Source organism: Columba livia, chromosome 2, assembly GCF_036013475.1.
Source record: "Columba livia isolate bColLiv1 breed racing homer chromosome 2, bColLiv1.pat.W.v2, whole genome shotgun sequence".
NCBI lineage: Eukaryota > Metazoa > Chordata > Aves > Columbiformes > Columbidae > Columba > Columba livia.
Window position 1 is genome coordinate 72918218 of NC_088603.1, and position 25978 is coordinate 72944195.

The following is a 25978-nucleotide window of genomic DNA, read 5'->3' on the forward strand; positions in this document are numbered from 1 at the left end:
TATTCAGTAGCACTCTCTTCTTCCTTTTTTCTCTTATAAGTCCTGAGGTGCTTGTCCTAAATAAATACAGTAGCGGCAGCTTTCTTTGGAATCACTGCATTCAAGAAGGCACAATATGCACTTATGGCCTCCTACCAGGCTCCTGTCACCCTTACACCAAAAGCTTATTTCAGCAAGACATAATTCAAGCTTCCAGATTCAAGGCCATAACTGCATTTTTGTTTTCAAATACAGAAAAACACACTAAACAATTCCAGATAATCTTTAAGAACAACATTATTTACTGGCTTGCTCTGTATGCTTTACCTCAAATCAAACACATCCTAGAAGAACGTGCCATATGAGCAGAGGTTTCAAGCCATTCTTCCTCCAATATGATTTCTCTCGATATTTGATCTAATCCCATCTGGAAAAGCTGGTGATATGGAAATTTTCCCTAATTAACCAACCCCAGTGCTGCACAGCTGTCTCATAGTTCCTACATTCTTTTTCTCTACAGGATTTATTAGCAGATTAACTATTTTTCCAGTTGGAAAGAGGCATTTATCTTTTTTAGGTCTCAGGTCTCTCCATCTCCCCAGCTTTTAGTCTGAACCTAAATTCTTATTTCTTAAATTCTTATTTAATACCACTGTAGCTTCCATGACTCCATTCTCCCATTTTCTTTAGGCACTGAGCTGTGGGGTACAAATAAAGCTGTGGGATCGCTGGTAACTTGCTTGGCAAAGATTCTTCCAGCTTGCAAGGTTTTTAAAGTTTTATAATGTTCTACCAGTGTATACCTTCCTAACAAAAAAAAAAAAAAAAAAATAATCAGAGTATATTCAAATAAGTTTGTGATCTTTGGCACATAATTCACTTATTACTAAGCCCACATATAGCACATTAGTAGTACAAGTTTTGCAATAAGCTATGTGTTAAAATTACTTTCTTATTTCACCATTATTTGTCACTTCAAGGGGATCCTAACCCTCATCCTTTCATCCTTCAAATATGCTTATCAGAAATAAAACTAGCCTACATTGTATCACTGTTTTTAACATATATATACCTCTGTGGAATAATTGCTGAGGGGACAAATTATTGAAACTAATTACCAAGCATACACTTATTGAGAATAAAGTTATATGCACATCTTCAGCATATAAGGCAGCTGTACAGGGGGGAAGGAATCTGCTCTGTACGGTTTCACGTTCTCCAACTTGGCCTACATGCTTTGATGATTGTGCATAAAGAGAGCCAAGTGTCATGGCAGCGATGAAATACAGGGAAGTGTAGCAGTGTGAAGATAGCACAGCCAGGCCCTGAATAAAAAGGCAAGTACAAGAACCAGATCACAGAATCACAGAATGGCTGGAGTTGGAAGGGACCTCTGGAGATCATCTAATCCAATCCACCTGCTAAAGCAGCTTCACCCAGAGCAGATCGCACAGGAACATGTCCAGGCAGGTCTTGAATGTCTCCAGAGAAAGGGACTCCACAACCCCTCTGGGCAGCCTGTTCCAGTGCTCTGGCACCCTCCAAGTAAAGAAGTTTTTCACATGGAACCTCACGTGCTTCAGTCTGTGCCCATTGCCCCTCATCCTACCGTTAGGCACCACTGAAAGGAGTCTGGTCGCATCCTCTTGACATTTGACCTTGATTTATTTATAAACATTTATGAAATCCCCTCTCAGCCTTCTCTTCTCCAGGCTGAACAGAACCAGCTCTCTGTCTCTCCTTGTAAGAAAGGAGCTCTAGGTCCCTAATCATCTTCATATCCTGACGGTATAGCTGCTGTCAATCAAAAGATAAGGTATAAACCCAGCCAATTAAATAGGATAAATGTTCAGTTCTGTCCAAAATGCTAGTTACTGAGCCAGAAATTTGTCCAATGGATGAATGTTGCTTATTATCTCATTATAATAACAAAACATGCCTCTGTTTCAAAAGATGTCTGCCTTCTGCACACCTGCTATTCACTTTTGAGGATGTCCAGTTAAGATTTTACCTTAAAAATTGAAATGAGAGTTTTTACACGAATCAATATCAAAGATATGTACAACTAGAGCTACTCAAGCTCTACCTAAATGTAGAAAATACTATACAATACCCTAGCAATAAGAGAAAGTTAGGGAAGATACCATCACTTAGAAGTCAGGGGAACAGGATAACAGACTTCTGGGACCAGTCGATGGGTCCCCCCAAAGGGACAATTTTGGGCAAAATTTGAGCACTTGGTTATACCAAGTGTTTCCCCAGGACTCTTAGACTTCGAGCTTGTATTTGTAATCACATTAATAGCACTATATAGTAATCTTAAGTATTGGTACCATATATATATAAATTCTTTTTCTTGCAACTAAAGTGTGTTTTTTACAAGTAAAGTGTATTTTGCAACTAAAGTGTGTTTTTGCAGACACTGTATTTTATCAATGGCAATCTAAAAGAACTTTTACCTGTTGCTTGAATAAACCTCATTATTTGTGGATCTATTCATGAGAATTTCTCATTGAATGCACTCAGACTTACAGTATATATTATATTACTCTTGCATCTGTGCAAGAGCGTAAAGTCAATGGATGTGACTGCCCCTGCACTATCAGTGAATCTATACATCGTGCAGATGCAACATAACGCCAGAGCAGCTGCTGAGCACAATCTGACTTATAGTGCTGACTTGATGTTTTTCTGATATAATGAAGCATCACCACTCAGGGGTTCAGCCCAGCCGCACCTAACCCCCAGTGAAATGCTGAGGACAAGCTAGAACGCAAGGGGGCTTAACTTCTGCTAAATTAACCCTCAGCAGCTTGTGTTCAGATAGGCAAACTCATTTTTCAATAATTCATTGAAAAAAAAAAAAAAAGGCTTCGTAGCCACAACTTCTCTGTTACAGGGTTAACATGAATTTCTAAAGTAATATAGATACAAAAACCTTCAGAAGAAGAATCTTCTATTCACTATCCTCTGGAATGAAGATAAGGAAAAATACAGACTTTCCAAAATCAGGCAATAAAATAATAAAAGTTATTTGTTACCCAAAACGCTTCTTGCCCACTATGTCTGTCCAGAAAACATTGTCTCAAAATTGGCTGTAGCATGAAGTAGCCATCGCAGCTTTGATAAAGCACTTAAAAACTGCGCCGTTTAAGGTCACAACACAGCTATTAAAGAAACCAAAATTATTTGTTCTGCAGCAGATTTTAGCAATGCCTTTTAAAGTCTGTGGAAAGTCAGGGGTTTTTTTTCCTAAAAAAGAAGCACAGTTGAAATGGCATGGCACTACAACTTGCCAAAATCCATCCTCAAGAACAAAGGAACCAAGAGTAACTTTCTAAAAGCACGAATTTCCTTCTCTGCTTGCATTCAAGTCTTTCTCTCTGCAGAGATGTCATATAAAATAATCTGTCACCCTTCTACTATTAATACAAAAATACTATAAGGAAACTACCGCATGTTGTTTTACAGAGGAAGGACATATTTTTCTGTATCTTCTACCAGATTTTGGTGCACCCTCATCTACCTGCTGTACACACTTGTAAGGTAACACTGCATCTGTTTAAAAGATAAGTTCTTGGAAAAGAAAAAAATCACCTCTCATGCCATCTCCTTCAGTTTCAGTTGCTTTTTGTTCCTTTCCCCCTGTTTCTCCCTGTCCGAATCTGATACTGTTATTTGCAGTGCTTTTCCTAATCCCACAACATACTTCACTCTCCAAATAATGCCTTGAGAATTCTTTTTCTCATCATTCTATACTGTAATGGCACATTGAACACTTACTGATTTCTCTAGTTTCCACACTGAAGTAATTTGTAAAATATGCTGCAAAATAACACTGTGCTTATTTTTTTTTAATTAAAAAAAACCCCAAAAAAACACAAAACTGTGTGCACATTATCTATGCAGCTGTTTGTGGTACAGTCACTGTTCACAAATAGTTTTTTTACTATATAAAAGTATTTTAAGTTAATCCCAAACCTTTCTGTCTTAGCTATGTGTACAATTTGCTGGCAGATCTCAAATTATTATTTCTATACTCTTTAGGCTGTAGAAAATAAATGACTGTCTCACCTCTTTGTTTATAGAATAGACAAATTCACTAATGTGTGCGTGGAGAATCAAGATTTAAGCATGTAATACACTGGCATCTATTTTCCCCTTCATGATGTCTTTTCATATTTAAATTCAGTTTAAATACACACTGTAAAAGTGAACACTTTTTTTACTTAAGAGCTGTTTTTCGTATACAACACCTTAGCATTATTGCCCTTCCTCCATTGAAAAAAATTATATCCAAAATAATACCACAAAAAGAATGCAAAAATTCACAGATAATTATTTTCACATTGCAACATCAGTATTATTTACAGATTGCCTGCACTGAGAAATGGTCATCACAGGGTGATACCAACAGCAGGGAGTTACCCTTCCAGAACAGCTACTGCCTCACAATACACGTTTCTTGAAGCAGTAATGTTAGTTGGTTTCTTTGCACAACAAAGTCCTGAAATTCAGGGAATGCTCAGGCAAGGTCTAGCTACTTGGCCTTCCAAACTTCTAGCCTTGGTAATCCCTGCCTACATAAAACAGAAATAGTTTCTTTAGAAGCAAGTTCCCAAATTCCAGGAATATGGCATTACACTTATCTGTGCAGTTAACAGCAACACTGAAATATAGAATCATATTTTACTTTCAAATTTGACTGGAAGACAGGTGAGAGTTCCTTTCTCCCTACACATTTATCCTTATATCTAGCATTATTACTGCATACCTATGCTGCATCCAAATAATTTATGCTCCAAATTCCTTGCCAAAAGTCCATCTGTTCCTAGAAGTAGTCACATTTTTAAAAAACCTTTTGAATTCAGGTTCTTCTTTAAAAATAGATAATGTCTTTTTTTTTTCAGGTGTTGGCAATTAATCTGTTCATCTGTTGGCAATGTCCAGTATCACCTGTAAATTCAAAATAGCTAGTGGTTAAATCTAATATGTTTTAAAACATACCTTTAAATAGATGTTTGCATATTAAAGGTCTTTTGTGATAGTTTTTGATAGCATTTTTAATAATTTATCACCATAAAGTACAATTAGTGCTACTCAGCACAGGATATAGTCTTATCTCTACAGTTACTCAAAAATTAAACTAAATTAATTGATATTGTTACCATTACAGTGGTGCTACAGAAAACAGAATTGAATCTCTAAAACGAATGCCCGAATATAGATGCAATCCAAAGCACTAATGATTTTGTAATGAGATTTCCTGGAAACTGCATCCAAACTGAGGTACTTCGTCATGTAGTTTATGAGCCTGTGTCTTCTACACCTTCCTACTTGAGTAATAGAAACGTTCAGCTTTTTCCTTGCTATTTTTATTATTAGTAACCAGTCACCAAGATATTTACCACTGATTAATTTAGACTTTGATTTTCAGGCTATGCTTTTCATTAGGTGGAGTGATATTGGTCATGCAGTCCATGTGAAAAAGTATTTTTTTTTTATCTGAAATCACACAAACAGCTAAGCATGTTAGTAATGCATGTAATATATTTCTGCTGAAATGTAAGATTTATTGAGTCTTTTCACCCTCAACAGATGAGGTCTTAAAAAAACCCCCACTTTCCTTGTTCTCATAATCCATGACAACAAACACCTTTGCTTTATATTCTGTTAATCTGGAACACTTGGCTCTGTCACTGTGAAGAACATAGCTGATTCTTTCCTTTTCCAGAAAGTAGCAATGTTATGAATTAAACTGGTGAATGGGTCTGCCTAAAAATAAATACATCCAAAAATGTTTTGGTTTTCAGCTGGTTTATTGTGTAATCACACACTTAAATGATTGAAGGGGGGGTGGAAAGGACATACAGCAGTGCTGAGTTTTTCTGGAATAACAAGAATGTGGAATTACGGTGAAAACTGCTGCAGTTTCCTAGCAGCATGGCTTCTATTGGTTTGCCATAAACACAAAGGAAATTTAACTCAGAGTCCCTCAACCCGAAAAAGAAAAATCAGCAATGAGGTAGTTACCTGAAGGAATGCATTATTTTTAGAGATTCCTTTAAAGACTGAATACTGAATTTATACACATGAAAATAATTACAAATGGTATATAAGTATTAAAGATAGTTAAGTGCATAATCAAGAATTCGTCAAAATTATTTGATTACATTTTATGGAATACTGGCATGTGTATGAATTAAAACCTTCTAATTTCTTGCTCTTGTATGTTTGTTTTTCATTCTTTGTTTTTGAAATGTCCTCAATTACATGAGGATGATATCACAGTTTTGAAAAGTCTGTCTCCTTCAGAAGCTTTTCTACCCTGAAATCTTTAATCATTTGGTTTATGACAAGAATCTTCTCACAGTTACCAAGTACAATGTGGTGTCAAAACAAAGCATTAGAACTTTGTCTCTTATTCTATGTATCCCTTACCCTGACTACATGTTTAAAGAAGTCTTGCTTTCTAACAAGTGCAACAGAGAATAAGTAAAAATGAAACCATCTCAATCCAGAAACAAAAAAAATGTTGCAAGGAACCTATATTAATATTTCCCATAAACCTAAGAAGGGTTACATAAAAGTTTCTATTTTTATTTTGCAGGCCCAATGTCATTTGAACTTATGATTTCACATTTAGAAATAATTATTCAAGGGCCAGACCGGAATCATCATTCAGAGAGCTGTTGAAAAAAAAAAGAAAACAAACAAACAAACAAACAAAACAACAACAACAAACCACAAAAAAACCCAAAAACAAACAAAAAACAACGAACAAAAACCTCAAAACAAACAAACAAACCACAACAAAAACAAAAAACACACAAACAAAAAACCAAAACAATGACCAAAAAAACCCACTAAAAACAAACACACACACACAAAAAAAATCACCAATGCATGACTGCTTCCAAACTAGAAAACCATTTCACAGAATCATAGCATCATTTTGGTTCGAAGAGATCCCCAGGTTCATCAAGTCCAACCATAACCTAACTCTGGCACTGAATCATGTCCTTAAGAACCTCATTTCTATGCCTTTTAAATCCTTCCAGGGATGGTGACTCAACCACTTTCCTGGGCAGCCTGTTCCAATGCTTGACAATCCTTTCCATGAAGAAATGTTTCCTTATATCCAATCTAAACCTCCCTGGTGCAACTTGAAGCCATTTCCTCTTGTCCTATAATCCTATATCATCCTATTTAAGTCAAGTTTCTTGTTTTTTTTTTTAATCCAGATACCAATGTCTGAATGAAATGATTCTTCTTGATGCTTCCAGAACTCTGTGACATCTTACTGGAATGAGGAAAAAGGTCAGAGAAACAGACTCCTCTTTAATCCTAAAGGATATGGTTACTGATGAACGTGAAATTTCATTTCCATTTCCACTATCTACAGTGAGTGTCAGTTTCAAAAATAAATCTGGGGGAAAGCAGTTTATTTATTCTAAAGGATTTGGTATGCATCTGTGTGTATGTACATTAGAGACACCCTGCTAACAGTATCTTAACTTATAACGAGATGCCTTTTTTCTACAGTATCACAGTATCACAGTATGTTTGGGATTGGAAGGGACCTCAAAAGATCATCTAGTCCAATCCCCCTGCTGGAGCAGGAACGCCTAGGTGAGGTCGCACAGGAACATGTCCAGGCGGGTTTTGAATGTCTCCAGAGAAGGAGACTCCACAACCTCCCTGGGCAGCCTGTTCCAGTGTCTGTTACCCTCACTGAGAAGAAGCTTTTTCTCAAATTTAAGCGGAACCTCTTGTGTTCCAGCTTGATCCCATTACCCCTTGTCCTATCATTGTTTGCCACCGAGAAGAGCCTGGCTCCATCCTCATGGCACTCACCCTTTATATATTTATAAACATTAATGAGGTCCCCCCTTAGGGGGGACCAGTCTAGGACAGTCTAGGACTACCTACCAGTCTAGGACACAATATGAAAGAGATAGACTTTCACAGACCAACTACTGCTAGAGAACATATTTATTTTGCTTTTTTTTTTTTTTTTTTTTTTTTTTTTTTTTTTTAGCTTAACATTATGAGAGTGACAGCCCTTTTGTTGGGTGCAATGTGTGTATTAGAAACAGTGTAAATGTTCTTCTGCTTTTAGCCATAATATTAGTGTTTCAATCTGCCCCCTTACACCCTAAAATATGCTGCATAGGTTGTGCTGGTTTTCTCTTACACCTGTATCCTGCCAGCATCCTGTCTAGACCAAAGCATCTAGTTTGCACTGTACATCACCATCCCCTGCACTCACCCCCCCCTCCCCCCAAAAAAAAGAAGAGAAAAATCAGATTCACCAGTGTTTCCTTTTCCCGCAGAGGGTTTCTCCAAGGTAGCATATGTTTACAGTGGAATGCCTACTACTACTGTTTTAGAGGTGAACATCGGTTTGGATAAGGGGGTATTTGGATACCATGATGGACAGTCCATTCCCATTATCAGATTGACATACTAATACTTGGATCTAGCAACCATGACTATCTTTTGAAGAAGAGTGATGTGTGCATTTATGTAAAAAGGGAGAGAAACTGAGAATTCAAAATACTCTCAGATATTAGGGAAGCTGTACTAACAAAGTAGTGTAAGTTCTCACTTTGGAAAAAAAAATACTTAAAAAAATAAAAATCCAATTAAAAGTTGCAACCAAATTTAGATAAATTCAGTTTGACAGATAAAATTAAGAGAAAGAAGATGGAAATGACTGACCACGAAACTACATCTTGCATTATTATTATTTCCCATTTTAATAATGCTACTGATTATTGGGGGAGAGGATTTACTTTATACTACTATGCAGCAGTAAAACAAATACAAAATTAAATTGTTGTGATCCTTTTTAGCAAAAAGCTTGGAGCCAGTTCTGAAGAATTAAAATGGTAATATCCAGAATTACATAGAAATCATTAAAAACTTTCCTAAACTAACAGCTGAAATTAAGGTTCTGATGACTGTGCTTAAAATGTACCTATGGCATGGAAGTGCTCAGGTTTTATACAGGTGGAGGTGGATAGACAAGACACACAATTTTACAATCCAACTTCCTAGAATGGATGGCCCCTCCAAAGGGCTTCTTTTTTGAACTCCTGATACTTGCAAGAATACATAAATTGAGCTACACTGTGTAAAACCAAATCTTCTGCTGAAACAGGCTTTAGATGTCAAAGCCTCTAGATGGATCTTTGCAAGGACCAATGGCCCCCTGGGTTTGCTTTTGTCTTATCTCTTTTCCAACTATTTTAGCTCACTCCATCTCCCCCTGCAAATAAATCTGAAGAACCATCCTATTTTGTACTTCCCAGTGCCACTGGGTTCTTCTTGCTTAAACAACTCATCAAAAACATGAAAATGGTGAACTCTAGGGACCAGATATTCTTCCAACCTGGAAAATCCCAAAACACAATTAATGAACTTTTTGAAGTTTGCTTGAATTCCATAAGTACTGCACAGTGTAAACCCAAATACTCTCCATATCACATGTGCCATTGTCTCTCCATCTGTTTTTGAGATCAGAAGATCTCAAGTGACAAGAACTATCAGAAGTTTGTAACTGTTTCCAAAGAAGGAAAAACTCAACAGACTGACTCTTAACCTGGGGAAGAGATGAATGAGGTTAAGAGGTATATGAAATGATTAACAAGAAAATTAATATGGAACATTCCCTATACTTCCCACAACAACAACAAAAAGTGGGGGGCGCCTAGTGAAGAAAAAAAAAAAAAATCAAGTTGTAGAGCATTCTGCCACATCACATACTGGAGGGACTACATGAATGTATGAACTATAGATCCACTTTAGATTAGTAAATATTGAGTGCAAACTGTAGCTCAGGAAGTTTTTAAATTACTGTTTCCCAGTAACAAGAAAGGTACGCCAAAGGAGGAGTCACTCTGTGCCGTCTTATTATTCTTTATCCATTTGCTACTATAATTTCAAGACAGAACACTACCTAGGTGGATCTTAGGGCTAGTCCAGTAGAGCATCTCTTGCATCAAAAGCCATTCAGTATTTTTAAGAAGTAGAAAGATGAGGATTAATACTTCACTGACAACAGGCTAAAGAAGTTTTATGGAAGCCAAGGCCACCAGCAGATCAAGTGCTTGAACTGAAGTAGTAGCCCTTGTGTTCTGTTTCATTCAGACCAGTGACACTTTAGAGCAATGGTTACAGAGGCGGTCTGGAAAGAACAGAAAACATAACAAAAACTACTAATTAATTTTAAATGTTGCCTGGAATTTTACAATATTTTCTTATCAGGAAGGCAGTTTTAATTAAATCAATGTTTCTATGGAGAAATTCAATTCTCCTGAAAGTTTTATTTTCTCCAATCAAAAAAATCATATGACACTTTTCCATTATTTGTCTCATCTGAGATGGAACAACTGAACATGATATTTAAAGCATCTCAATGCACTATACTTTAATGTAATTCAAAATCAATTTAACTTCCTTTTCCTTCAAAAGTTCACAGGATGGCCTATCCTCCGAGCTCCCAAAGCCCTGACTCTTTTCAGAGGATCACAAACCCTTCCTGAGAAGCTGATGCAATTCCTATTACGCAGGCATGCCTCATGCCTGCTTGTGAAGGAAGCACATGACAGACATAACACTCCAAGTATTCTGGGGGAAATAACCTGGCCAAAGATCCTGGTTTAGTGGGGCAAATAATATACTGAGATTCCTAAATGACAACACCCTGAAGAAGATACACCACAGAGGTGAAATGCAGGCTGAAGTATCAAAAGTCAGCTCAACTTCAACATTCCCAAGAAAATATTAGCATTTCTACTGTCAAAAAGTTAATTTCAATTGACTCCCACCAAGAAAAAGCCTCTCTGCTCCTCCCCCCAAACCCAAACAAACCCTTTTTGCCAGAATTTCCCTGTGTTGGAAATTCCAAGTTTTAGCTAGCTCTTCACAGAAATGTTTTCAGTGAGCACCCTGATGTTTGAAGGTTAATTAGATTCCAAGAGGGTAAAGCTAAGGACACTTGAAAACATGTAACACTTTCAGAGCAGAAAGCCACTACACAGGTAGGATCCAAAAGACCCCAGATAGCAAAAGTAAGATGTTCTATACACACACAGCCTGTTACAGTCCACCCCCAGTAGAATTCAGCCATACCCTACAGTAAGGTGATATTCAGGCAATTGCATAGCTAGGATACCAATGCCTGAGATGTGTGGTAATGCAAAATCCTTCTAAATTAAACAAAGCAAACCACACAAACCCCCAACATTTCCATAAGAATACATTAAAAATACCTGCATAACTGAGACAGTACACAACGATTCGAGGTACTTTTCTTTCGGTATGGTCACTGGTGCCAATTTAAGCAGTCCCTGCTCATTGGACCCTCCCCCAAGCATTAGCACAGGGCTTTTTAGCTACACAAAGAACCAGTCTGGGAAACAGATCCAGCTTTAAAATGTCCCAATGAAGAAAAAAAAAATATTTTGTGATACTGCAGGTCCTGAAGAATCAGTGTAATTACTTTAATCAATGGAAAACTAGGCTTTCTGAGGAACAACTGGGTTACTTTTATTCTTTTTTGTTTTCGATCTGCTAACAGGCATCAGAAAGGCTTTTTTTATTAGCTTGAAACCAAGAAATTTGACAGTTAACTAAACGATGAAACTGAAACAGGAAAGGACTTAGTCAGAAAGGATAGCAGGGTCCAGCTCAGAGACTTTGTTGTTGGGTTTTATGGCCTTTGCAGTCATCAGATATAGTTTCCACTGAACACAGCTCTTCCCTGGAATTGGAAGCTCTCCTGCTTGATGCGATTTGACAGACCTGATGACTGTAATATGAAATGGCACCACTCGTCGATAATCAATTACAACCATTCTTGTGCAGATACTTGTCCAAAGACTTCTTGTAGTGGGCCATGGAACATCTTGTCCTGCTGTGACAATATATTCTAACAGCCTGTTTTTATCTTCCTCCTTCTCCTTTCCTTTCTCCCCACAACCAACTGCCTCCTAATAACTGAGCCCACTGGAGATTAACTACATTATTAGGTACTACACAGTTCCTACCCATTCAGCAAATAACGCCAAAGCCTTAGAAATGTAATTTCATCACATCACCTAGCCATTACTCTGGCTTTCTTACAAGGGAAGTGTCATGACCACAACCAAAGTATTTCTGCCACAGTCCCACTCTTTCTACCCCTAGATGTCCCAGACCCTTCCTTCCCCCAGCAATAGCACTGGAGTTCATCTGGTCTTGGAGGGAGAGGATTCCAGGACATTTTACCACCTGTACCCCACTACACATGGTAAAACTCACCAGCTCTCTGAATTGCCTGATGGAGAGGTCAGCAGCAGCGCTCACACAGAGCAGGAAACTGTAGCTGGAGATGGCTCAAAAGGGAAACCACAGAGAGTCCCCCGCTCAGCTCAGCTTAAAAGCTGCAGTGGAAATAACACCTTGAAGCTGTTCATCTCCATCTCCTATTGTTTGGACAGACGGGCCCAGCCCCCCGGTAATTGAGGACCTTTTCAAACCAGGAGTCTCCTGACCCATGAATCATCCAACACTTCGCTGGGTACTTAACTCCACATTTGCGTTCTCAAAGCAGCTGAATGAGTTTGGTGGGTTTTTTTTAATGTTGGTTATCAGAAAAAAAAAAACCCTAACAATTGCATACAGAGAATGAGAAATAAACCAAACCACACCAAACAGAAAGGCAAATTCAAAGGAGAAAATAAAAGACTCTTTCAGGTACCACAAATGGGCTAGAAAAAAGTTCAGCTAGCTCTTGCTCAATTTGTTTTTAAAAGTTACTTTTCCCAGACTAACATTCTCTTCATCTAGCCACTAATCAAATTTACTTTAACTTAGATTTGTTCCTACCTTCTTTGCTGCTATTTTTAACTCCCCTGGACACACACACAAAGTGAAAATGAATCAGATCAATTTAGTGAGAGCTGCTTTCTCCAGCTCAGTTCAATGTTCTTTTCACTCATTCTCTTCAACCATATCTGCAGCTTCCAAAGCAGAGATCTGAAGTCCAGTTCTGTTTCTCTCCTTCATTACGTTTTATTGCACCAGGCAATTGCTTCAACAAGAATGACTAAACTAAGAGGCATGGAAGCACTACAACAGATTCACTGGAAGAAGAAAAAAAAACACAAACAAACCTAAACCCACCAGATTTTAATCCTGGTTTAAATTTTTACAGCATTTGCATTCTACATTTTCGGGAAAGGCCCATTTTCATTGGTTGGTATTGTTAAGTCAAAGTGATAAATACCATCTTTTTAACCAAAGTTGGTGGGTTTTGCTAAATAGGACAATACATAACTTGTATTTATTAGTGTGATGATAAAGGTGTGAAAAGGTCTAACTGTCTGCGGGTTTGTGTGTGTGTGTGTGTAGTTTCTGTTGTTTTGGTTTGGTTTTTATTCCGACAAGAAATGCACCATTCTTAATCCTAAAAAAATTAAGGAAACTCTGAGTATGTGGGCATTTTATTTATAACTTACAAGAATTTTTATTTGGATACAAACTAAAATTTAACTACAGTGTATGAAGCTTACCTTCTGATTGTTTGCTTTAGTATTATTTAACTGAAAATAAGTTATGCACTTAAATACTTGTGTTTTTTTTTTTTTTTGTTGTGGTTTGTTTTTTGTACCTAACACGATTTTATTATAAATTGTTTTGAAAAACTAATCAGTAGCAAGGAACTTAATTCATACCTATTATTTTATTTAGACAGGAATACAGAAGACATCGATTTCTGAAATCCAAAATGTTTTCTTAGCTTGTAATAAGTTACTCAATTAATACAGACAGTTGAATAAGCTGGAATGAAGAAAGTATCTCTGTGCATCTATAAAAAAATTAGCTACTAATGCTAAGAACGGATTTGGTCCTTAAGACCCAACTTTACTTAAACTTAGTCCATGACTGATTCTGTGATGTAATTCTCTGGCAGCAAAACACAGAGTCACAGAGTATTTTATGCTTTTCTGTAGTGTTCTATACCTTGGTAGGTTATAGAAAGTTCAGCCTTTCACAGATGTATCACATTTTAAGTATGTTTTTAAATAAAGCTAAGTACTTATTTAAAAATACAGCTAGCCATATCACCACATATTCAGATTTTTATATTCATCAGCATCTTGTTTGCTTATCTAGCATAATATTGTTGCTTTCATGTTCTATCAAGAAAAGATCTTTTTAAATTCCTCAGTTTTCTTACAGATACCCGAGAGCTACTATATCTGTTAAATGTTATTACTTCACTGCCTAAGCCTCTGTCTCCAGAGAAAGAGAAGTTATAGTAGTAAACATTCGCTAAATTAAACTCAGACCCAATTCTAAATTTAAAAACCAATTTCAGCCAATTTTTTAGACTAGCAGTGGGGATCTCCTAATGTACAACAGCTGGGGACAGCTATTAAAATCTAGGAAATGAACAGCTTAATTAGGGAAGTATATTACGGAATATGAGGAGCCCCAAGTACAGTATATGAGGATTTGTTCAGATAACCATTTTCAGATCTGGGAATCAACACATGCTCCTTTCACATGTTATTATGAAGTGTATCCGATACATGTACATCTCTGTTTCTGGCCTATATATCTACATAGATATATATTTCAGACATGAAAACAAACAAAAATGTTTTGAACAGAAATTGGCTGGAAAAAAAACCTTTCACAGTCTAAAGGACAGTTTGTTTGAGTATGTGTTTTCCACATAAGTAAAAGTTGCAGGGTTGGCTTTGCATTCTTTTCGAAAACAGAAGTGTATATCCTACACTATTAGGAAGGCACCAGCATTTAGTTTACTCTGAATTGTTTCAAAAAAACCTCTCCTTAGTGGTAGTTCCGGGTACTATGGATCTAACAACAACAGTACATACTTTCTTATTTAAAGATTAGTATGAGAGTAAAGGGTCAAAGGTAAATATACACAACCAATGAGTTTTACATTTAGTCATGTGGCTCAATAACACCAACAAAGCTTGCAAGATATTTTGCTGACTACCAACAACATTAATGCATCAAAATCAGCAGAAATAGATCTTACTGTGACACCAGAGAAATTCTAAACAATTGCTCAGCTTGGCAGCTGCCAAACTACTCAAAATACTGCTGGTAAGTACTTAGTTATAGTTGACCCAAAAGATTTAAAATACAGTAAGAGAAGGTAAAGGGTAGAGAGGACAAGAGGGTCAATGGAAAGGAAAAATAAAGAGTACACTGAAAGAGAGCGTTATTCAAAAGACTTTTCCGCATCTCTCACTGTGTTCAGTTCTCAAGGTGGAAAAGTATCTTTTTTTTTTTTTTAAATAAAGGCTTAAATAAATAATGTTTGAGAATACGGATTCAAACAGAAGAGACAGAACACTGCCTTTGAAAGAAGCCAAGTAAAAAGAGGGAACGAATTAGGATAGAGCAAAGGTACAAAGGTTGCATGTAGAAAATACTGTACAACAGTTGTTTCACCAAAAAGACAAGCAGGTGGCTTTTTAGCAGTAAAAAATTTGAAAGTGACCTGGAGTAGACGATGGGAGTAAAATGGCCAAATGGAAAATCAGGAAAAACACTGGGGATGAGGAAGAGGGCTCCAGCATTACAACCACAGCTGTTACGACAGTTGCCTGGCTGATGCTTAGCAGTGCCATGGCTTGAGAATCCAGTTGCCAGCTCTTGGCTACACTCAGTCAGGACTCACAAAGGATCAAGGATGTGTATAAGCCTCAGTGAAGGCTGTGGTCTACTAGATATGCTCAGTCTACAAGTAACACTCAGACTTCACTGCAGTCTATTTAAAACTCAACTGCTCAAGATGTGTGTAAAAAGAACTTAGGCAATTCTTAAAAAAAATCAAATGAGGAAAAGGGTTGTTTTGAGAAACAACTCTATACCATCACTTAGTTTTTCCCTCAGGCTAATCAAGAATTATTCATACAGTGGCACTGGACAGCACTGAAATTATCATCTTCTTGAAGTCATATCTTCCAGAAAGGTGTTGTTTTTCTCAAGAAAAGTGGTTGCGTATTTGGCAATATCTTTATGGTGGTGAAATACATTCTTCTGAACACCTCCTCCCCCCACAGCTGGCCTAAGGTCTAAACTTTAGTTTTCAACATAAAAGAATGTTTTTCTTTACTTGCCTCACAGTACAATCCATACTGTGATTCCCAGCTTAAGGATGTAGTGCAGGAGTGAACAGGTAGGTGAAGAACTAGATTTCACCAAACTCTCTCATAATCTGGCACTGACAGAGATTTGGGTACCTTCAAGTAATCTTTAGTGCCTTCTTTATTTTATTGTGAAGATTATGTAGCCTTTTTGAGCAATATTCCTCCACAGCACTGAGTGCATTTTGAGAATACGGTATTCTTGAGAGGGTTTTTCTGATTGCAAGATACTTTGGAAGATTATAAACAATCAATTTCTTAAAGACAAAGCAATTAGAAGAAATTAAGTTTCCTTGGGAAGGAAATGGAGGAGTAAGATTCAGAAGCTTTATAAAGTATCTGACTGGGGCTCCAGGACAAAACAATTTTTTATGCCACTGAAAAAATAAGAGAGCCTTGCAAGCAATCTTTTGCCACCTCTCCAGGTAGATCTGTTACTACTGGGACTTAGACTGTCTTTCTTTCAGAGGATGTCTAAACTCAAGGGCAGAATTTAAAGAGGTACTAAATGCCAGCTGTGAAAAAAAAGTAATCTAGTATTCTGATTTGCTCTTAGAGGAGGTCGTTGACCTGCCTTGGACAGCACCACAATTACAATGCATTTAGCGGCCAATTTATTTCTTTTTAAAGCTGAATGGAAGTGTGTGAACGAGCTTCTTCAACACTTTGTTTTGTTTTCTATGAAAATATTAGAAAAATATGGTGGAAGAGGACAACAAAAAGATCAGTTACAGCCAGATGTTCAAGCTGAGAATTCATCTTACTGAGAATGAACAGAAGCCCTTTAATGGCAACTTGCAGGCTACCTGCTCATCCTTGCTTCCTTCCTTTTAAGAATATTTTTTAAATTTAAAAAGAAAAAGGACACCTTTCACTTGAAGCTCCCTTCTGTTACTCCTCTCCTCCGTGCCTGCACAGTTGTTGTGCAGATGCATATTGTACCTATTCGGAGAACTAATTCTGCTGAGAAGCAGACAAGGATAATATTTATGTTTTAGCTGAATTTCTGGACCTGGTTCACATTCAGCCATAAAAACAGATGAGCCAGCACAATAGAAGAGAGCACACTGGGGAAAAAACCAAACAAACAAAAACCCCCACAAATGTTACCTCCCCCCACACCATTTCTGCTGCAGTACTGACTTAAAACATATAAAAACTACAGCCTAACAGATGGGGAAACACTAGTTTTACATCAAGGAAGCAAAGAAATATAGGGAGACTAAAGGCCAACACCACCCTTATATAAACCCCCAGGGAACCTGTTCATCATCATCCTCCGCAGTTTCCAAAGAGCAGTAAAGCACAAAGCGAGTTAAAAGCCCACCTGGCTTCTTTTCAGGGTGAGCAGCTTGTCCCCCACATACACAGCAATGGACATCATGAGACAATAGGACTCCCCACAATTAATTCCTGCTGCACATGGTTCCTCCATCCTCTGCTTTAGAACAAGGTCTCCTCAACCTCAGCTAAGCAGGTTGTTGTGCTGGACACTGTCCACAGAGATACCCCCAGGCAAGCTTCAAATACAGGATTAGACTGCTGGTCTGTAAAACTGCATCAAATATAATAGATAAATTGATGAGGGGCTGCCTTCAGCTTATCATTTCTAAGCATCAACCTGACCTTGCTCCTGCTGGGGCAATCCAAATCAGTCTTTTATGTTGCTTTGTTTCTCATACCAAGGAAGTTTTTAGGAATACATTGGCTTGCAACAAAGGATGAGAAAATCATGTGTCTGAAACATTAACCAGTATTTCTCTAGAACTGTATTTCTGAATGGCTGTTTTGGGCATTTTTATTTTTAGAAATATCAACATGCAGGACTGAGTCATAAACATCACTTGTGGCTGGTTGAGAACTGCCTGCTGATATCAGGAGTTGTCAAGGTATTCTCAAAGTCAGCAAAGTACAACCAAAAGGTACCAAGTCCAAAATGCATGGAGTTCTTTTGATGTATGGCATAACCAAGATATTTCTGAGAATCATTTGCACTGTGTGTTCTTGGGAATATTAACAGAAAAATTTACACATAGATAGCTCTGTATGGCAGGACTGATTATGTAAAATGTGGTTCTCTGATGGGGGCAGAAGCCCTGAGGTGGAAGGTGATTTAAATGAAAAATTACTCCCTCAGTGTTTACATCAGTTTTTAGCATTTTGTTGGGGACATGTGTGGTGGTGTGCTCCTATTGTTCTGATATATAAACCATCAGTGGGGTAAGGGCTTTAAATTAGATCTTGATTGTGACAATTTGAGACCCATCAAGGCAGAAAACTTCTAGTTGTATAAGACAGACCAATTTTTATGTGGTCAAGTAATTTCCAAAATGAATAGCTAAAAGTATCTGATAAGGAAGTGAAAAAGATTAGAAATTGACAAAAATCCTCTGGTTTTATTTCCATATACCTACTAACAAATTCACCCCCAAAATAAAAGATTTTACTGTTAGAAGAGGTACAGAGGACAAGCACTGCTGCAGCTGACAGGGAATATACAGTTCTGAATTATGTGTAGATTAGCGGTATGTACCATGAGAAAAAAAAAGTAGTCTACTGTCTAACGTTACTGTCAGTGCTCTCAGAACTGTTATCACCAGCACAAAGAGACCTTTCTCTTTTCCTACAGTTGATTTTCGGTTGCCAGCCCATTATAAAATCTTGTGCTTTTACAAAGTAGGCACCAGAGGGAGACCTGCACTCTAGTTCAACTGTGAAACAATGCTGGCAGGAGTCATGCAAAAGTGGACAATCAAAGCCTCTTGGCCAATACACTCTAGGTGGTTCTGGGTGAAACTGTGACTAAAGTGAACACTCAGAGAGGAGATGGTGTTGGCAGTCTTCTCTTTTCAAATGGCCCCAAAAGCTTGATAATGTTCTGTGAAGAAAGCAGGTACCCAGATTTCAGGCTGTAGATGAGCTTACACCAACCAGTTTGGTCACAGATGGGAAAGACCTGCTCTTTGCCACCCATGCTCCCAGCTTATCATCACATCCTGCTGCCAGTTACCAATTCTCAAATCTTCTGGCTGAGCTGCGTATATAAGAACTTCCTAAACATGTCACTCAAAATAAGCTAGATCAGCTTAAGTAATTTAAACGACAAATCTTTCCTAACATGGCTCAATTTGGCCGAATTGGATTAGGGAGAGCTCAGCTAGCAGACCAGAGAGGGCAGTAACCCCCAGTGGAGGGCAGTGATGAACGCTTTGGGGTGGACTTGCTCTTCCATTCACAAAGCTACTGCTGAAAGAGGACTGTAAATATATACATTGAAGGCAGGTTGCTATTATTTTCTAAGCCTGATAAGAGACAGCAAGAGAAGCTACATAGACAGGAAACATATTATTCTCTTTAAAAAAAGGTACTCTTTAATTCAAGTGGGAAAAAGCAATGGCTTCTAGGAAGCAGGCAAGAGCCCAGAAAATTGATTCCGTATGCATAGTCAAACACATTAACTGGAATCCATGTAGACAAAGAAAAATAAAATTGTTATTATGAATGATAGTTGTGATGGTATGGAAAAAATATTGACCTTACCTATACAGCTGGGTACAACATTTATACTGATGATAATCAGAATAGTTATTGATGGGAACCGAAAAACGCTCATTAGAAGTACTCTCCCTACCCCATCATTTTACTCATTTTCCAAAGGAGAAAATAAATCAGCAAAATCATCAGCTTCTCATGTGCATTCCAAGTAAAGAAAATTATTGAACAAGAAAGAATAAGGAGCAAATTTTACAAGAAAAACAAAATTTGACTCTGTACTCTTTTGTCATAAAACAACAGGCAGTCTTAGTAAATAAATCTCCAGAAATTCTGGGTTTTAACTTCCAGATTGAGAATTTGGGCTTTGCAATTTTGTTTTAAGTAGATACGACTCAAGTTTTTAATTAACAAATTCATTCTAGATGCTTTCAACTACAAATACAAAAAAAGCATTGGTATTTCAGCTACAGGGTTATCATCCCTTTAATAAAATTTTGTATGCTACATTAAAGGTATTTGGTAGTGAAATAATGCCATATTTAAAGTTTCCTTACAGTGGCAGTCTTTTTGAGAAATTATAACAACTCCAGTATTGCCAGCAGCTTCTGAAATCTTAGCAGATTGAAGTGTCCAAGGATGCTTTTCCACAGCTGCTTAAAGTAATCCTCATAGTGTTGCCAAAATTTAAAGGGAACCTGTTCACGAAGCAAATCTGGCCTAAAACTAACCTTATTAAGCAAAATAGGAGGAAAAACAAAAAAAGTGGGGGGTTGTGAGGAAGAAGAATTTTCAGACGAATAAACTCCCTACACTGACTCTGTGTGAAATCCTGAGTGCCAGTGTTGGTAGAGGGAACACCCAGCCAAGCAGGCTGGCGGGGAAGGCAGGATATCAATATACATTTCCTTGGAAAATACATGGGAATCTCTAGTCCTTGAGAATAAGGACAAACATGTCACCTAAACATGTCAGTACCATGGCATGTGCTCATGGCTTACGCTTCCCTCCTGGGAGCATGGAAGGGGAAGTACCCCTTCCCACTGAATTCATCAGAAAGGGTAGATGAGCTGTGCACCTTCTAGTTCTCTTTTAATTACAACTGCAAACAGGTTTTTTCCCTTACCACAAGACCCATGATCCAGTCTGCGCACAAATTAGATATGGAGAAGGTGAATTAAGAACTCACAGGCAACCATATATCTGGCATTTCCTCAATCTAGAGTGTTTGAATTTGTGACGTAAGTAACAGTCTTTATACGATGTGGTATAAAATCTATAAAGAAAAAAAAATGCCCAGGAGAGCTCACAATCCCCCTCTTTGCAGGAGTACAAGAGTTTTATCCAATTTATCAAGTACATATGAACAAGGGGCTAACATGGTTTGTTTGTACACACACATCTGTATGGTGTAAACAAAAGCAATTTTTTTTTTTTTAATCAGTCAAATGGTCCTTCTAAAAAGTGTCATAAACTGGTTATTTTAAAAGTTATGGTGAACTACCATAATGTGACCTAACGTAAGGAACGTTTGTGTGCTTGGGTATGCTTCATGGTTCATTTCCACGAATAAAACCCAAAGGTATTCTTGTCTACTCTCAGCCTGCCACAAAATCATCAAGCAAGTTATCATGAACTTTACTGCATAGTGCCTGCCTTCCATTTTTCCACAAAACCCATTAGCATAGGTGCAGGGAAGTGGTGAAAAGAAGAAAGATCAGGGCTGACTAAATTTCAGCATTTAGATAGATACAGGGATTATACTCACTAATTGAAAAAGTGGAAAAGGAACCAATTCACAGAGCTTTGCACTCTCTTCAATTTATAGTTGTTTCTCCTGTTTGGGTCATGCTTTCCTAAAAATTGTGAGAAGCTAAAGCCACGTTACAAGGAAGGGGATGGTAATTAACAAGGTAAGATGTTTGTCTTCTTCCCAAAGGATGCAATACACACTTACGTACATACACAGAGTAAGCATAAACTCTATAGCATGTCCCAAATAAATCATACAGAATTTAGATTTAGAGATACACAATCTCAAGAGGCATTTCACAAAATAATATGCAGAGGTTGTAACAAAGAACTACCTGGATACGTAAGCCTGTCTACTAAGTGATGCAGAGTTTTAAAGTTAAAATGGATTTTCCTTGATGTATCATTTACCATCATACCATCTTTGACAACTGAGATATGTTAAATCTAAGATAAACATAGGTCTTGAAAACATAATTTCATTCCTTCAAATATTTTTCAATAAGATCACAATTACTAACACATCTTGTGAACTGAAGAATCTTCCCTTGCAAGACATAATTTAAGCACAAATTTAGTCCTAGAAAGCACTAAGGGAATTGAGAGACCTTTATCATAGTAAACAAAATCATTATCCAAACAGAAAAAATACATTATCATTCAGAGTTAAAGTGCAAGATAATTAAAAATATTAACCCCAGAATTCAGGAAATCAAATTAAAGATTTTCTGACTAAGATTTCAGATGCTCAAGTCAAACATCTGAAAGAATCCAGACAAGCTGAAAAGCTACACACTGAACTCAAATTCTACTGTAAAACTGTATTTTAAGCCACAGACGTGTTCAAGAACCAACTTTTGGAAAACTGTATCTGTGCCATTTGCAGGAATCAAGATTTTATATAGAGTCTTAACTTTTTTTTTCTTCCTCTTGATCATAACAACCTCCATTCCACATGTAACTCTAGATTTTGCCATTCCTTACTGCGATGCAACAGTGCTTCTGGAGTTTAACAAAACAGGACCTGGCAGATAATGATAACAAGAGACAGCAATCTACATCTTAACTGTTAAAAGGCTATAGAAATTACACAAAATAAACAAGAACTGCAACAAAAAGGGATTCTGACATATTCACCTCTACATTCATCATCAAAGAGAAAGACCTACTTAGTCTTTTTTACACTGTTTATGAAGTAAGTTGAAAACTAAGCTCAATAGCTGTGACATGGTTAAAAATAGCTGTATGGCTTAAGCACGGCAAGTCATACCGCTCCACAGGAAGAATTATTCTCCTGGTCAAAATATTTGCCTTTTCAATGAGCTGAACTTACAGGTCATCTGTTAACAATGTAGATTCTTTCCTGTCTAGAAGAACTTTATTGTCTCTCCTTTAACAAATCACAGGGTATTGTTCCCAGCTCATTGCTAATCCACACAATTATAATGTAAAAATCTTTCAAAATGCTATATAGAACATGTATGTATTGCTTGGATGATTACATATTTTGATTTAATAAATCTCATACTTAATTCCTCTGTACATGTATAATAAGATTTAAACTCTTCTTAACTATATCCACACCCCATACCCCCAACTCTCCTTTTTCCCTTCTCTTTTTAGACTTCCCTTCAGAAATACAGACACATTACAGCTGAGTACAGGGTGCCTTTGATGCTGAAAACACCTTTGTCAGATTTTGTGGATGACCTGTGTATTATCCAAACTCACAGATTTTACCGAATGATGATCATTTATTTTGCCTTCCTGTCAAAGAGATAATTTCATTCCAAAATTCCTGCATCAAGCCGTCATATTGCGCTTGAACTAAAGGCATCTTTTTGGAAAAGTTCACAGCTTTTTATCACTGACATATCCAGAACATCCTTATATAAACTGTTCCTATAGATAACTGCCTTCAGTATTAAATTTATTATATTTCTAGAAGGAAAACAACTGAGTTCAGTTTTCAGCTCCTGTATTTTCTTATACCATTGCCTACTATACCTAAAGGACTGCTTCTTCTGAAATCTTTGCCCCATATAAGTACTTACAGGCCAGTCACTTCTTGAACTTCCCTTTGCTAAACTAAACAGACTGAGCTTCTCCAGGTTCTTACTATACACCAGCATTTGTTCACTTACTTGTTTTTAAGGTTTCCAATTGCCTTTGACATGTTTTTCTGAATCTTTTAAACTAGATTTGTTGTTGTTGTTTTGTTTTTTTTTTTTTCATCTTAAGCTCAAACAGGATGTAATTTTCTAACGTTGTCTAACTACAGCTATACAGCAAAACAAAAGTACACTTAATCCCACTTGAGATCCCCTATATCCGTAGGAAGGGAGCACACTCTGCATTTTAGCTACTGTATCAATCACTGAATTGTTCTTTTCCAAAGTATTACTTTCTATCCTACATGTATGATCTTACTGTCTAGACAGATATATTTAGCTATATTAACATACATTGAAATGATCCCCATTAACTAAGTACAGACCATCCTTCACAGTTATCAATCCATCAATTTTTTGCACGTAGGCATTTTATCAGAGATTATATTATATTTTCCTCCAGTTCATTATCCAAATCCTCAAAGCAATGGGCTGTGAAAAACTTCTATGAAATCCAACATGAACGTCCTTGATCTATTATTGCTTTATGATCTGTCAATTAGCCAGTTTGAAATGTACTTAATATGGGGCCATGTTGACTTAGCAAAGAGCTGGGTTTTAAAAATCAGAATGCCATGCAATACCGCATCAAGTGCCTTATGAAAGCTTACTATACCTGCATGAATATCTTTGTTGACCAAAGTACTTTCAGCTTCAGAATAAATAAAAACAGGTAGATTCTAATCGTCACAAACAGTTGGGCAAGCAGTGACTCTGCTTTCTTAAATTTTCTGCTAAGCAATTATCATTTCAGCATTTCCATAGTCCTTTCTGTGATCATTATCAACCTGTCCAGTCCAGTATTTATGTTATATCCTGGCCTATCCTATCTCATTTACAGTTCTACAACAATTAAAATTAAAACAAAACAAAATACAAAACCTAATACCTTAAATATCTTCAGTTGGTTGGGTTGGTTGGTTTGTTTTAAATTCTGACTCATGCAGACTAGAGAAAAAAAATCAGATTTGTTTGTTTCTACTAGAATAAATAAATATTTTGTTGGAAATCACTGTAAATTGTGAACATAACATCCAGATTTTGGCCAGGGAACAACAGTATTTTAACTCATAGCAAGTTTTTTTAAAGAGTCATAGAACAACATTTTTTGCAGTCTCTTGTCAACTTATTGTCCCTATCTAGTAGACACATGTCACTACCAGCATTTTTTGGCTCTCAGTAAATAAGAGAATTTTCCTGTAGTTCTTAACCCCATTGATAGAAGGTTTCTGATTAGTGTCTGTATAAACTACTACGAATGGTCTTTTCATTGCGACAGCTAATAGCCACTACTGCTCAGGGCACTTTCTCTGAATCTTCATCCATTTGAATCTTCACTTCTGCCTTACTACACTATGGCGGTGTCATACCTATCCCTAATGACTTTTCATTGTAAGAGTTACAAATCCCCGGGTAACTTTTATTTCTAAGGAATATAACATTGAGAGACAAAATTGTTTTCTTTATATTTCCAGTAAAATCTGTATTGCACTACTTTTAGGAAGTCATCCTTGTAGAAAAAGTGATTATTTACTATTGGCAAGGCCTATCATGGATAGAGCAGATTCAAATAAGCAATGATATCTATCAGTGCTGATTGTTTTCATGGAAATGATGTTATTTCTTTTTTGTCAGAAGAGTAAAATTGGACAGAACAAAATTTCTTACTCTCAGAAAAGTACGGTGAATGACCTGCGCATATTAGAAATTCCAAGAAAATTTTATTCAAGATCACCTAATGTAATCACTCTGAAATAACAATGCATAGTTTCTTTGCATCTAGACATTTAAAGAAAGATTCCTCTGCCACATAAGCCCCAGGAAAATGTGCCTTTATCTCTAAAAATAGAATGTTCAGACCTTACAGAACTTTCTGAGGCAGCTTTCTATCCTTAAATGTACACTTTGTTTAGTTGCTTTTATCTTGTGAACAATTAAAAATAGAATGTAATGTTTTAATTCACGCTTTCTGGGTGTAAAAAACAACAGTGCCTAGGTCAGGCTGGCTGTTAAAACAATGTCAGAATTGAACCATAGAGAAAAAAATGGAAGTGGTAATAAAAACGGCCTCATTTTATAATTTGCTTCTGCTCTTAATAATGAAGTGTGGTGCTCAATAAAAGCTGTCACAGTAGAAGTCTGTTTGACTTAGTAATTTTCATGTAAGTAGTCTAATGTGTTCATGGTTTGGTTTTCGCTTTGTTTCAAATACTTTGTTGGCAAGTAAATAAATTTGAATATATTGGATTGAGTTTCCAGACAATGATCAACAGAATTTTTTTTAACTGACTGTAATCTGGTTTTGTACTTCTTTCTTTTTTTTTTTTTTTTTTTAACTAAATAAAATACCAATGCCAATGGCTGGCAATGCCATTACATTGTACTGGTCTAGAAGCAAAATAT

At 36.9% G+C, this 25978-nt stretch overlaps 1 protein-coding gene across 5 annotated transcripts in view; it reads right to left on the bottom strand.

Moving 5' to 3' along the window:
* The window catches only part of CDYL (chromodomain Y like), a 106917-nt gene that overhangs the window by 65379 nt on the left and 15560 nt on the right, over window positions 1-25978 (bottom strand). The window contains exon 1 of one of the 5 annotated variants that reach the window (XM_065052493.1): window positions 4754-5059. The exons of 3 other annotated variants lie outside the window; for them this stretch is intronic. The gene's annotated coding sequence lies outside the window, so the exon portion shown is untranslated. Of the gene's footprint in view, window positions 1-4753; window positions 5060-25978 lie in introns of those variants that run through there. One more of the 5 variants, XM_005506699.4, reaches the window with a different exon arrangement.